The following is a 14,923-nucleotide window of genomic DNA, read 5'->3' as shown; positions in this document are numbered from 1 at the left end:
CCGCGCGTAGCGCCCGCTGCCGCCTCCTCCTTCGCCGGCCGAGCCCATCGCCAGCGAGCTCGCCCGAGACCGCTGTAGACCACTGCGTTGCCCTCGCCGTCGACCGGCCGCCGCGCCCGCCGCTTCCGCCGCCACCGCCCGACGAGTCTCTCCCCTCGCCGACTCCTTCGTCTGGCAGTTCGGTGACCTCAGCAAGTCCGGCGATGACTCCGGCCATCTTCGTTTTGCGTGCAGCAACAGTAACCGACGGATCCCGATCTGGATTTGGTTCTCGGTTCACTTTTTCCCTCCTAACCCTAATTATTTTGCATACTTCGTCAGCTCATAATTCTGCAACCATTGCTCCAATTCGTGCGTGTAGCATATCGAAATGTTCATCTCGACGAGTACTTCATTTCATCTCATTGCATCATATTAATTTGAGCTCATCTTGATGCCCTAAATGCTGTTGGAACAGTGCTAGTTTCTGTTAGTTTTTGATTATTATCAGCAAATGCACTTTTGTCATTTTTGCCATGATTAATGTGTGCCTCCTCTGGATTTGAGCTCTACATGAGTTTTGAAGTATGCCATGCCATCTTTACAGGGGTGTATGCCATGTATTTTTGTGATCTCTGTGGTGACTAGCACAAGCATGCAAAGTAGCTTACTTATTGTTGCTGATTTCAGGGTGATCCATGTCATTATTTTTATGACATGTGTTCATGTTGATACAGAGTGATCCATGCCTCTTTTGAGCATGATCAATAAGGATGTTTTGTAGATATTGTGGTGCTATATCCATCCATGTCTTTGTTTGCATTTATGGAGTACCCTAGCTTGAGTCAATCAAGCTCTACTTTTGCTATAAAATGTTCCTAGCAATTTTGCCAAGCTTGTTGTAGTTGATCCGTGCATGCTATGTTGTTGTTCTTGCCATGTTTGGCTTCTATGCCATGTCTACTTGCTGGGTGTATCCTTAGTTTATCATGAAATGCTTTGTGGTGAGTGCATCGAGCTCGTAACATGCCTACTTAATACATGTTTTGCCATGTTCCAGTTTTTCACCAAGTCTGAATCTGTTAACGTTAATTGCTATGTTCACATGGTTGCCATTGTATTTTCTGATCCCTTTTGGCTTATGGTCAGTAAGGGACTTTTGTTGTATGCTTTGAGTAGCTTTATGCCATGCCTTGCTCTGCCATGTTATGTTCCTGTAGCATGTAGTTATTGTGCTCTAAACATTGCTTCCTGATGTTAAATTCCTGACTTGATGTTATTTTCAGTAAGTCTGTAATCTGAATCTTTTGCACATTTGCCATGCACTACAAGGATACCTACTATAAAACAACATAAATTCTACAACATTTTAACTATATGTTGCAAATTTTTCAATAGATACACATATAATCAATGTACCATATGCGTTGCAGATTTGTCATGACCTATACATATGTAAAACAGAGCAGAGGGAGAAGCAAAAAAACAGAGTTCCCGATTCCCCTCATCTCTCCCAGATTGCCGCCACCTCTCCCTCTTCCGATCCACCTCACCGCCGGCCATTCCCTTCCCCTCATCCCACCGCGCAGCTCCGGCGGCTGCTGGATCCATCGCATCCCCCACCCACCCATCCCTCTCGGGTCCCATCTCTACCTCTCTTCATGCACCTCCTCGCCATCTGCGATGGCTAATTCAGGCTGCGTCCGGTGAATCCCACCATCACGAAGCACAGCCCGAGGTCCCCATCGAAACGCGGCACCGTCCCATGCGACTAGATCCGGTGCTCATGGACACCTCCCCCTGGCCAGGGTTTCGGGCGTCGACTCCGGCGCCGGTGGCTAGGTCATCCTCCTCTAGTGCTCCTCTCTTCTGGTGAGTGCATCCCTTCCCCTGGCTTCATCCTCTCTTTCTCTCCCGCTTCATCTAACCTCTGTTTTTTCTCCTCTTGTAGAGGTGCAGGGAGGAACAGGCTACGTGTGACCTCCATCATGATGCTACTGACGGTGATGTCAATGGACGGGATGTGCCTCAGCGTCGATGAGCATGCACTGAGGCGGGAAGTGGAAAAGGAATACATCGCCAAGCGAACTCAATGGTACGGTTCTGGAGGTGGAGGACGTGGCCAACGTGGCGCTGTACTGGAGTCGACGAGGCTAGGTCAAGCACGACGTGAGTTATAGCTGAACCTTCTACCTGTGTGTTGGATAACCACTACTAGACATCTTAATATATCCAATGCGACCTCACCCAAAAAGCATCAAGATAATTGATTAACCTGAAACTATGGATTTAGTAACCTCTTCGTTTTGTCAGTTTTCTTGATTATCTATGTCTGCTTGCTGCTTAGATTAAAAGCATTTGTTTGGCAGTGGCGGAGCGTGGCAAGAAGTGAAGAAACCAGTAGGGGGCCATTTTTTCAAACAAAATATGCATTACTAGGAGCAGTGTGAGTTGATGGTTCATTATTGTTCAACACTGCTCACAAACAGAAGTTGATGAGTATATGGAGGTGTTATTTTTCAACCGGAAGCATAGCTGCTTCTCACGTATGCAAGAACGACAGACAGATTATTTCCCAACACAATTTAATAAAACCAAGACTGTAAAGGAATATAGAATAAAAGCATGCAAAATGAGTGCTTCAGAGTCATGCGTTGTGGATCAAGGCATTGACACAGCTGACCCGCCGGCAGCGACATGCCTCGTCGATCAAAGGCATTGGCACAGCCAACTGGCCCGCAGCAATGTCGAGCACAACGGCCACCATGTCGCGGCCTGAGGGACATTCGGACATTCTCAATGTGTTGATCTCGCTGCCGAAGGAGCAGAGACAATTGGTGCGGCACGAGGTCACGACCGCGACAACCCTGCAGCCCGCGCACACTAGGTCAAGGGCTCGATGCAGAACTCATTGCCGATACTGGAGGAAGCGCTGTCGCAGCACCAATAGGTCCTGCAGCCTGCTACACGGTACTGCTCCGGCCATCTCCGGCCATTGATATGCCATCAATTGCAGGTTTTCTGCTTGCTACGGTGCACTTCAGGTCATCTTAATACCCACGGTCACACTCACAGCCACCGCGTTGCAACCCCTTTTGGCCTCCACGAGGCCCCGCCAGTGTTGTGTCATATCATAGGGAAGGTTGCATATATGGACAATCCCCACATGCACAACAGTAGTCACTGCCTTAAATACACGTCCAGAACTAATGCCAAACATGGATAAATCCATATCTTAAATCATATGCTCTTAAACAACAGCCATGCATGTAAGGACAAGCCACGTAAATAGGACTCAGTCATATTCTAATATGTTTTATCCTTTTTTATAATTGTAATTTTTTGATGTCAATTATTCTCTATTGTAGGTAGCTCTCAAACTGCGCGGAGCCAAGATTGATGCTATGGTACCATTAATGATTCCAGCAGAAGATATTTGCAACCTAAAGGGTTACACAAGGTTACTATTGTGCCAATGTCTCATCATGTGTTTCCATGATTTTTGCAAACCATTAATATATCCCTAGGTTCCTTTTCTTCTATGCTAGAATTGGTTTGGAAAAAAACTGTATTCAACTACGGCCATGAAATTTTATTGAGAATTATGCAAAGAGTGAGTCATTATTTCTTCAATGGGGTTGCAGTTCTAGCTCTTTGTATACCACACAATATTGTGTCATGTATTGATATTATTATAACTTTAATATGATCCAAACACACACAACCTCCTACAGAAAACTTACTATGAATTTTCTTTTGGCAATGTTTATGAAACGCAAATGAAGTAAGATGCCAGATATCAATTGAAGAAATTGATGAAATTAGTAGAAAATTATCTTTCTAACATTACAGTGTTAACAAACTGATTCTAATGAGAATAGTAGATTTGTATACGCCATAGTGTACGGTGAGGATTCATTCCTTAAGGCTGGCTTATAATTATGTGCTAAGTATAGTTTCTGTGTTAATCCATTCTCATTCATTGTATACTTTTAATGATAACATAGCGGCTTCTTTTATAAGTTCTTAGCTTCTTTTATAAATTCTTAGTTACTCATGTATGCAGGTCAGCTTCAAGGCTATGAAGCAAAATATCAGACAAAGGTTTTCGCCATGTTTTTCCTTCAGCTTAGTAACTGTACGTCTAGTTCTTTCCCCTATTGTAGTTCTTTTATTTGCACCGTACTTCTTGAAAGATGATAACTTGCAATCATTATTGTAGAGTGGAAATAAACTGAAATTTCATATACATCTCTATAACTTTGTTTTTTTAATAAAAATGTTTGATTAATTAAGCATTGCAGTTACATGGATTTATCCCTATTTTCCATTGTATCCACTTCTATCTAACAGGGATCGCAGCTCTTGCTATAGTTGTAAGTTGTGATCCTAAATGTACATTTTTTATGTCATGATCCTAAATGTAAACCTGATGATGCTGAAATTACAAATGAATTCTCGGCAGTGCATGTTGATATGGCACTTGTGAAAACTGAAGATTTTGTCCGGAGTCGTAAAACATGTAATATTCTCGGTAATGCAGAAGAAGCAAAGATTGCATTGCCTCCAACCTTTGTATGTGAAATATCCTGCCTATATCACTACTTGCATCATGTCAATGCATTGTGTGTTAACAATTCATTTTTTTACTTTCTTTGTAGATTCAAAAGATATATGGATGATTATATGGGTGTGTGGCAAGAATACTCCAATGAAAATGATGGTGTTCTGGTTCATGATGATGATGATGATGATGATGGTTGTAGTTAAGTTAGGGATGTTGTTCCCATTGGATGATGTTCCTGTTCCTTAGTTAAGTTTTTGTTAAGTTGTAGGGATATTGATCGATGCTTTCAGTAAGCTTTGATGTCAAGAAAATATTTAGATCATGTATCACAATAGGATGAAGTTCCTCATGTAATATCCACTATTGTAATCCAACAGTTCTATCCAATATATGATTTCGTCCTCTCATGCGTATATTACTTTTTTCCCTCACTTGATATACATAATTATTACCATTATATGCAGCATTAATTTAATAGCTGGGATTATAGATACACACATTATATATGTACTAGTTGCAAATTCTTGTTGCCAAGAAATGAGATTTGGATTCATGTATATTAAGCACCAACATATATAACTGTTGTAAAATTCGGTTTTATGTGTTGTACTCTTCCAACGGTTCGTTTTACCAACGAAAGTATAAGTGTTGCATTATGCGCTAGCAACATTGGATTAGGCTACGCATCCCAAACCGTTGGTAAAGACACTAACAACGCATATATGGTATTTTAGATACGGAAAAAAACGTTGCTATAGGCGTGGTCATGTTGTAGTGATGCTTGTTTGAGCTTGCTATTGAGTGAATTAGCCGTAGCTCAGTGTTCATCTTTTGTCAAGCATATTGAGTGGATACCTGCCATGTATTTCGTTGCTATGTTAGAGTGCTGTAGCATGTTGTTCTTGATGCATTTAGATGGTCTCGCGCTTTTAATCGCAGACCGGTGCCATATTTGTTTTTCTTGTCATTTCCAAACCATGCATCTGATTCCGGTGATCTTTATATCGATTTCGACCAAAATCAACTCCTCTTTCCAGTGGCACTCTTGGTTTTCGAAGTTGAGGCCAGGTTCAATCATTCCTTTCCAAATCATCCATATGCATCGCATACCGCATCCCGCATATCATACCATGTTTTGCATCATGTTGTTTGTGCTTTTGCACGTGGTTGATTGTGTCTCCCTTTGCTTGTTGTTCTTGCTTGGGTAGAGCTGGGAGACGAGTACGTGATCGAAGAGCCCGTTGAGTATGTTTATGAGGATCAAGCTAACGTCAACTCAGAGAACTTTGCAGGCGAGATGACCGTACCCTCGAAATCACTTCTATCTTTGCTTGCTAGATGCTCGCTCTATTGCTATGCCTATGCTATGTTACCTACCACTTGCTTATCATGCCTCCCATATTTCCATGTCAAACCTCTAAACCACCTTGTCCTAGCAAACCGTTGTTTGGCTATGTTACTGCTTTGCTCAGCCTCTCTTATAGCGTTGCTAGTTGCAGGTGAAGATTGGAGTTTGTTCCTTGTTGGAACATGTTTATTGTTGGGATATCATTATTATATCTTGTCTATTTTAATGCACCTATATACTTGGTAAAGGGTGGAAGGCTTGGCCTTATGCATGGTGTTTTGTTCCACTCTTGCCGCCCTAGTTTCCGTCATACTGGTGTTATGTTCCTTGATTTTGCGTTCCTTACACGGTTGGGTTATAATGGGAACCCCTTGACAGTTCGCCTTGAATAAAACTCCTCCAGCATGGCCCAACATTGGTTTTACCATTTGCCACCTAGCCTTTTTTCCCTTGGGTTTCCGGAGCCCGAGGGTCATCTTTATTTAAACCCCCCCGGGCCAGTGCTCCTTTGAGTGTTGGTCCAAACTAGAGCCCTTTGCAGCGCCCCCTTGGGGAAACTCGAGGTTTGGTTTTAGTTGTACGGAGCGCTCATCTGAGTGTGCCCTGAGAACGAGATATGTGTAGCTCCTATCGGGATTTGTTGGCACATTCGGGCGGCTGTGCTGATTTAGTTTTACCATTGTCGAGATGTCTTGTAACCGGGATGTCAAGTCTGATCGGATTATCTTGGGAGAACGAACATCCTTCGTTGATCGTGAGAGCTTTTGACGGGCTAAGTTGGGACACCCCCTACAAGGATTTGATCTTTGGAAAGTCGTGCCCGCGGTTATGGGCAGATGGGAATTTCTTAATGTCCGGTTGGAGATAACCTTAAACTTAACTTAATTAAAATGAATCAACTGAGTGTGTGGCCGTGATGGTCTCTTTTCGGCGGAGTCCGAGAAGAGAACACGGTCTCGAGTTATGCTTGAACGTAGGTTGTTCTAGGATCACTTCTTGATCATAGTTGTTCGGCCGTGCCTTTGCCTTCTCTTCTCGCTCTCATTTGCGTATGTTAGCCACCATATATGCTAGTCGCTTGCTGCAGCAACACCTCATACTTTTACCCTTCCTATAAGCTTAAATAGTCTTGATCGCGAGGGTGTGAGATTGCTGAGTCCCCGTGACTCACAGATTACTTCCAAACCAGATGCAGGGACCGATGATACCGCTCCAGGTGTTTCAACTGAGCTCAAGTGGGAGTTTGATGAGGACTCCGGACGATACTACGTTTCCTTTCCAGACGATCAGTAGTGGTGCCCAGTTGGGGCGATCAGGGACTATGTTGCATTTGGGGTTTATCTTTATTTTGGTTCTGTAGTCAGACCTTGAGTGTAACTGGATGAATGTAATGATATTTATGCTATTTGTGTGATGTTGCGAGTGTAAGCCAACTATGTATCTTTTCCCTTATTTATTACATGGGTTGTTGTGAAGATTACCTCACTTGCGACATTGCTTTCAATGCGGTTATGCCTCTAAGTCGTGCTTCGACACGTGGGAGATATAGCCACATCGAGGGCGTTACATAGTGCCGCTATAATGTAATCAAGCTTTTTCATTATCTACGCAAACAGGGTTATTCAGCTGCATTTTGGTGGAAATGCACAAATGTACGGATGGAACCGGCATATATGCAGAGTGCGAGGTGCCAAGTAAAAATTACCGACACCAACCCTGCTCCATCTAAGCATTGGCATCCACAAACACCAGTGGGATGTGTGGCACTCTGATACGTCTCCGTCGTATCTATAATTTTTGATTGTTGCATGCCAATATAATACAACTTTCATATACTTTTGGCAACTTTTTATACTATTTTTGGGACTAACATATTGATCCAGTGCCCAGTGCCAGTTCCTGTTTGTTGCATGTTTTTTGTTTCGCAGAAAATCCATATCAAATGGAGTCCAAACGGTATAAAAACTGACGGAGATTTTTTTGGAATATATGTGATTTTTGGGAAGAAGAATCTAGAGGAGACAATGCCCGAGGGGGGCACGAGGCAGGGGGGCGCGCCCTGGGCCCTCGTGGCCACCCCGTATGGTGGTTTGTGCACTTCTTTCGCCGCAATAAAGCTAATATCCGGATAAAAATCGTGTCCATATTTCAGCCCAATAGGAGTTACGGATCTCCGGGAATATAAGAAACGGTGAAAGAGGCGAATCTAGAATGCAGAAACAGAGAGAGACAGAGAGACAGATCCAATCTGGGAGGGGCTCTCGCCCCTCCCATGCCATGGAATCCAAGGACTAGAGGGGAAACCCTTATCCCATCTATGGAGAAGGTCAAGGAAGAAGAATAAGAAGGGGGCCCCTCCCCCCCTCTCTTCCGGTGGCGCCGGAACGCTGTCGGGGCCATCATCGTCACCGCAATCTACACGAACACCTCCATCATCTTCACCAACATCTTCATCACCTTGCCCCATCTATCTACAGTGGTCCACTCTCCCACAACCCGCGGTACGCTCTACTTGAACATGGTGCTTTATGCTTCATATTATTATCCAATGATGTGCTGCCATCCTATGATGTCTGAGTAGATTTTCGTTGTCCTATCGGTAATTGGTGAATTGCTATGATTGGTTTAATTTGCTTGTGGTTATGTTGTTGTCCTTTGGTGCCCATCATATGAGCGCGCGCGTGGATCACACCATATGGTTAGCTGTATGTTGATAGAACTATGTATTGGAGGGCAAAAGTGACAGAAGCTTCAACCTAGCATAGAAATTGATGCATACGGGATTGAAGGGGGACCAATATATCTTACTGCTATGGTTGGGTTTTACCTTATGAAACTTAGTAGTTCCGGATGCTTTCTAATAGTTCCAATCATAAGTGCATAGAATTCCAAGTCAGGGATGACATGCTAGCAGTGGCCTCTCCCACATAATACTTGCTATCGGTCTAGTAAAGTAGTCAATTGCTTAGGGACAATTTCGCAACTCCTACCTCTACTTTTCCGCACTCGCTATACTAACTTTATTGCTTCTTTATCTAACAACCCCTACTTTTTATTTACGTGCTCTTTATTATCTTGCAAACCTATCCAACAACTCCTACAAAGTACTTCTAGTTTCATACTTGTTCTAGGTAAAGCGAACGTCAACACTACAAAAAAAGACACATCTATGACATTTTGGGCCGAACGAATTTTTTTCTGTCATACTTATGACACTTCTATGATGATAATTGTGACAAAATCCGGTATCATCATAGATGTAGTGGGCTCCTACTTCTATGACAAAAAATCATGACAGAAAATGGGCTTTTCGTCCTAGGCGGGCCGGAGACGCAGCTGCATGACATTCTTTGGGCCATCCATGACGGAAAAAATCGTGGTAGAAGCGAGGGCGAGGAAAATATCGGGGTGTTCCCGGTTACGGTGGGTGGTCGGGGCTGAGTGATGCATGGAGGTTTGCGTGTTTCTCTCGTACACGCACGCACGTGGGTGCGAGGCGTGGGGCTCTAACTGAACTCGAGCGAGGCATTCACCTACTGAACCTGAGCGATTGCACTGCCGGCTACGCGTTAATGAACCCGAGCGACCTATCGATGGCTACTAACTGAACCCGATCGAGCGATTCCTTCGTTACTTCTACTAACTGAAGCCGATCGATGCTGGATGAACAGTGAGCATTGCTGGGGGGTTTGGATGAACAGTTCCCGGTGGGGGTGGATGAACAGGACCCAGTGGTGTTGCCTCTAGATGAACAGGACCCCGATCGATCGAGCCGGTTGGGGTTGGATGAACAGGACCCCGTGGAGGGCTGGATGAACAGGACCACCCTGTGGAGGGCTGGATGAACAGTAGACGGTGGAGGGCTGGATGAACAGTATCCCGTGGAGGGGTGGTTGAGCAGGAGCCCGTGGATAGGGCTGGTTGAACAGTAGCCGATGGAGTAGCATGTGGTGGAGGCTGGATGAACAGGATCCCGTGGATGAACAGTCGCAGGTGGAGGCTGGAGGAGGTCGACGGTGGATGAACAGTAGCCCGTGGAGGCTGGAGGGGGTCGGCGGTGGAGATGAACAGTATCCCGTGGAGTCCCGTTTTGCGGTACGCCACACCCCTCCCGATGAACAGGACCCCCTTTTCGACCGTAGCACTCCAACACAAGTCTGTTTCTTCCATTTTGCGGTACGCCACACCCCTCCCGATGAGCAGGACCCCCGTTTTGACTGTAGGAGGTCCGTTTGTTCCATTTTGCAGTACGCCACACCCCTCCCAATGAATAGGATCTCGTTTCGAACGTGGCCGGTCGAACACAAGGATGTTTCCTCCGTTGTGCGGTACGCCAGGCATCGTTTCCATCGGCTGTTCCGTTCAAGCCGGTTGGCTCCCACACGTTCCGTTGCCTCCCGATGAACACGACGCATTCTGTTGCCTCCCCATGAACACGACGATGACGTAGTTTCTCCGTTCTGATCCAGCCATGTACATGAGCCCTGGCCGTATGTATGCGTGAGTAGGCATTCGAGACCCCGCCCATATGTACGTACATGGCCGTATTTTCTTTCTTGCACACTAGCCGCTGTACGTACATGTACATGCTACGTGCGCGCCTCTACTACGACATGTGTGTGCCTCTACATCGACCAGTATGTACGTACACGTTTGTGACCAAAATGACAACGCTACATACGCTTCGACCAGGTGGGTCCCGACTGTCAGGCACTTCCTTGTGTGCTAAGATGTAGCCGGTGGGTCCCAGCAGCCAGGGGGCGAATCGTTTTTTTTACCCGGACACACTTCCTTGCGTGCGAAGATGTAGCTGGTAGGTCCCAGCAGTTAGGGGGAAACATTTTTTCGCGAAATACAGTTGCTCGTCCGGTGGGTACCTGCTGTTAGGTGGAGGAATCATTATTTTCCGCGTAATAAGGAGGCATTTCCTTGCTGAGGTCGTGGACCCAACTATCAGACTCTCCACGTACAGTCCACGTCTGATAGAAGCTGTTCCTTGACCATGTTGACCATGTCGCACTGAGAGCACCAGGGCGGTGGACGACAGCGAGGCCTAGGAACGGGACGATGCAGAGCCGGGGAAGACGCAGCAGTGGATGCCCACGTGTAGAGGAGTATGAGGGTTCACTGGTTCGACTGTGCTGTGAGGCTACCGTCGCTGTAGAATAACAGGGGTTGTGGGTGAGTAGAGGGATGACCTGGCCAGCGGTGGGAGTAGTAGGGGGCGGTGAGGCCTCTGCGGCATCACAACCCGCCACGGGAGATAGGAGCACGTGGCACGACCGACGCTAGTTTGGGCAGCTGGAGCAAGAAGACCAGAGGTTGAGGAAGCACTACGGCCGTTGGATGGGCATCGTACTGTCACTGAAGCTAGAATCGTTCATATTGACTAAGTTGACAAAGCCCTCCGTCCCCGTCAACTTAGTAGGCCCACAAGTCAGTCTCCCACCAAGGTGGGTCCCACCTAGTAGGGGGAGTATTCATTTTTTTCTGCGTAATGAGGCACTTCCGATGGGTCCGAGCTAACAGCGGGCGGAACGTTTGTTCCCGACATACGGTGGCCCATCCGGTGGGTCCCAGCAGTCAGGGGGAAACATTTTTTTCAGAAAATACGATGGCCCATCCGGTGGGTCCCTGCTGTCAGGTGGAGGAATCATTATTTTCCGCGTAATAAGGATGCACTTCCTTGTTGCGGCCGTTGACCCAGCTGTCAGCCTCTCCAAGTATAGTCCACGTCCGATGGAAGCTGTTCCTTGACCATGTTGACCATGACGCGTCGAAAGCACCAGGGCGGTGGACGACAGCGAGCCCTAGGTAGGGGACGACGCGGAGCCGGGGAAGACGAGATAGTGGATGCCCACGTGTAGAGGAGTATGAGGGTTCGGTGTGAGGCTGCCGTCGCCGTAGAATAACAGGGTGTGTGTGTGAGTAGAGGGATGGCCTGGCAAGCGATGGGTGTAGTAGGGGGCGGTGAGGCCTCCACCGCATTGCAGCCGGCCGTGGGAGGCAGGAGCACGAGGCACGACCGGCGCTAGTTTGGGCGGCTGGAGCAAGAAGACCAGAGGTTGATGAAGCGCTACGGCCATTGGATGGACATCGTACGGTCACTGGATCTAGAATCGTGCATATTGACTAAGTTGACAAAGCCCCCGTCCCCGTCAACTTAGTAGGCCCACAAGTCAGCCTGCCACTATACCAGGTCCCAGCTAGGAGGGGAGTATTCTTTTTCTTATGCGTAATAAGTAGGCACTTCCTTGCGTGCAAAGATATAGCTGGTGGGTCTGAGCTGTCAGCGGCGATGACGTTTTTCGCGAAATACACAGGCCCTTTTGGTGGGTCCCAAATGTCAGGTGGAGGAATCATTATTTTGCCCGTAATAAGGAGGCATTTCCTTGCGTGCGGCCGTGGACCCAGCTGTCAGCCTCTCGACGTACATTCCACTTCAGATGCATGTCGGTCGTTGACCATGTTGACCATGCCGTGCCGAGAGCACCAGGGTGGTGGACGACGGCGAGGCCTAGGAAGGGAACGACACGGAGCTAGGGAAGACTCGGCAGTTGTTTCCCATGTGGAGGGGAGTACAACTGTACGAGGGTTTACTGGTTCGTCTGCCGTCACCAGAGAATAACAGCAGGTGAGTAGAGGGATGGCTAGGCCAGTGATGGGAGTATGGTGGGGCGGTGAGGCCGGCACGGTAGCACAGCCAGCCGTGTGTAGGAGGGAGCCGGCAGTCCCACCGGCGCTTGTTTGAGCGGCTGGAGCAGGAAGAGCAGAGATTGAACAGTCACTGCTTGTGCGTCAACATTTTTTTAGGGAAGCCTCAAATCTGTGGAAAACAGCATTCAGCCCATCTTCCATTATTTCTAATAATTTACAGCCCATTTGCTAATTCTTAAGGTTTTTTTGGAGCCCATATTCTTTTTGTTAGCATTACAGCCCATATTGTGGCCACGTGCTACCTCTTGAGCACTGCGTTGGTTTTCCCTGAAGAGGAAGGGATGATGCAGCAAAGTAGCGTAAGTATTTCCCTCCTACCTGCAGAAAACAAATAAATCCTCGCAACCAACGCGAATAGGGGTTGTCAATCCCTACACAGCCACTTACGAGGGTGAGATCTGATAGATATGATAAGATAATATTTTTGGTATTTTTGTGATAAAGATGCAAAGTAAAATAAAGGCAAAGTAAAAATCAAAGGAAATAACTGAGCAGTAGGAGATTAATATGATAAAGATAGACCCGGGGGCCATAGGTTTCACTAGTGGCTTGTCTCGAGAGCATAAGTATTCTACGGTGGGTGAACAAATTACTGTTAAGAAATTAACATAATTGAGCATAGTTATGAGAATCTCTAGGTATGATCATGTATATAGGCATCATGTTCGAGACAAGTAGACTGACTCCTGCCTGCATCTACTACTATTACGCCACTCATCGACCGCTATCCAGCATGCATCTAGAGTATTAAGTTAAAAACAGAGTAACGCCTTAAGCAAGATGACATGATCTAGAGGGATAGACTCATGCAATATGATGAAAACCCCATCTTGTTATCCTCGATGGCAACAATACAATACGTGCCTTGCTGCCTCTACTGTCATTGGGAAAGGACACCGCAAGATTGAACCCAAAGTTAAGCACTTCTCCCATTGCAAGAAAGATCAATCTAGTAGGCCAAACCAAACTGACAATTCGAAGAGACTTGCAAAGATAACCAATCATACATGTAAGAATTCAGAGAAGATTCTAATATTTTTCATAGATAGACTTGATCATAAACCAACGATTCATCGATCTCAACAAATACACCGCAGAAAGAAGATTACATCAAATAGTTCTCCACAAGAGAGTGGGAGAACATTGTGTTGAGATCCAAAAAGAGAGAAGAAGCCATCTAGCTAATATATGGACCCGTAGGTCTGAGGTAAACTACTCACACTTCATCGGAGAGGCTATGGTGTTGATGTAGAAGCCCTCCGTGATCGATGCCCCCTTCGGCGGAGCTCCGGAACAGGCCCCAAGATGGGATCTCGTGGATACAGAAAGTTGCAGCGATGGAATTAGGGTTTTGGCTCCGTATCTGATCGTTTGGGGGTACGTAGGTATATATAGGAGGAAGGAGTACATTGGTGGAGCAACAGGGGGCCCACGAGGGTGGAGGGCGCGCCTGGGGGGGTAGGCGCGCCCCCTTCCCTCGTGGCCTCCTCTTTTGTGTCTTGACGTAGGGTCCAAGTCTCCTGGGTCTTGTTTGTTGAGAAAATCACGTTCCCGAAGGTTTCATTCCGTTTGACATTCCTTTTCTTCGAAACCCTAAAACAGGCAAAAACAGCAATTCTGGGCTGGGCCTGCGGTTAATAGGTTAGCCCCAAGAATAATATAAAAGTGGATAATAAAGCCCAATAATGTCCAAAACAGTAGATAATATAGCATGGAGCAATCAAAAATTATAGATACGTTGGAGACATATCACCACGGTTAAAAAATTATACAAAATTTTGCATATTTCGGTGCGGTCCGAACTGTTTTTAATCCCGCAATTTCGAGTCACATTCAAACTAATTTTAAAAATAAATGTATATCAATATAAAATCCAACAAATTGTCTAGACATAAAAATCAAAGCAATTTAAAATCTTGAAATGAAAAAAGAAATTTGAAACTAATTACCGGTTTGATGTGTTTTAAAAATGTACAACCCATTTCTCATTACTGATAGGCCATTTTCTCAGCCAGCCGAATGAAGCTCTCCTCGTCTTGAAAGATTTGCAGTCCAACAGGCCTGACAAAGCGACTTACTTGGCAAATCACAAAAAAACTGGAATGTGGCCGTGGACCTAGCTGCGGGTGTGGACCCAGCTGTCAGCCTCTCCATGTACAGTACTCTTCCGATGGAAGTCGGTCGTTGACCAAATTGACCATGCCACGCCGAGAGCACCAAGGCAGTGGACGACGGCGAGGCCTAGGAAGGGGATGACACGGAGCCGGGGAAGACATGGTAGTGGATGCCCATGCGGAGAGGAGTACGAGGGT

The sequence above is a fragment of the Triticum dicoccoides genome, chromosome 6A, assembly GCF_002162155.2.
Source record: "Triticum dicoccoides isolate Atlit2015 ecotype Zavitan chromosome 6A, WEW_v2.0, whole genome shotgun sequence".
In the NCBI taxonomy this organism is placed as follows: domain Eukaryota; kingdom Viridiplantae; phylum Streptophyta; class Magnoliopsida; order Poales; family Poaceae; genus Triticum; species Triticum dicoccoides.
This window is presented reverse-complemented; position numbering follows the sequence as displayed.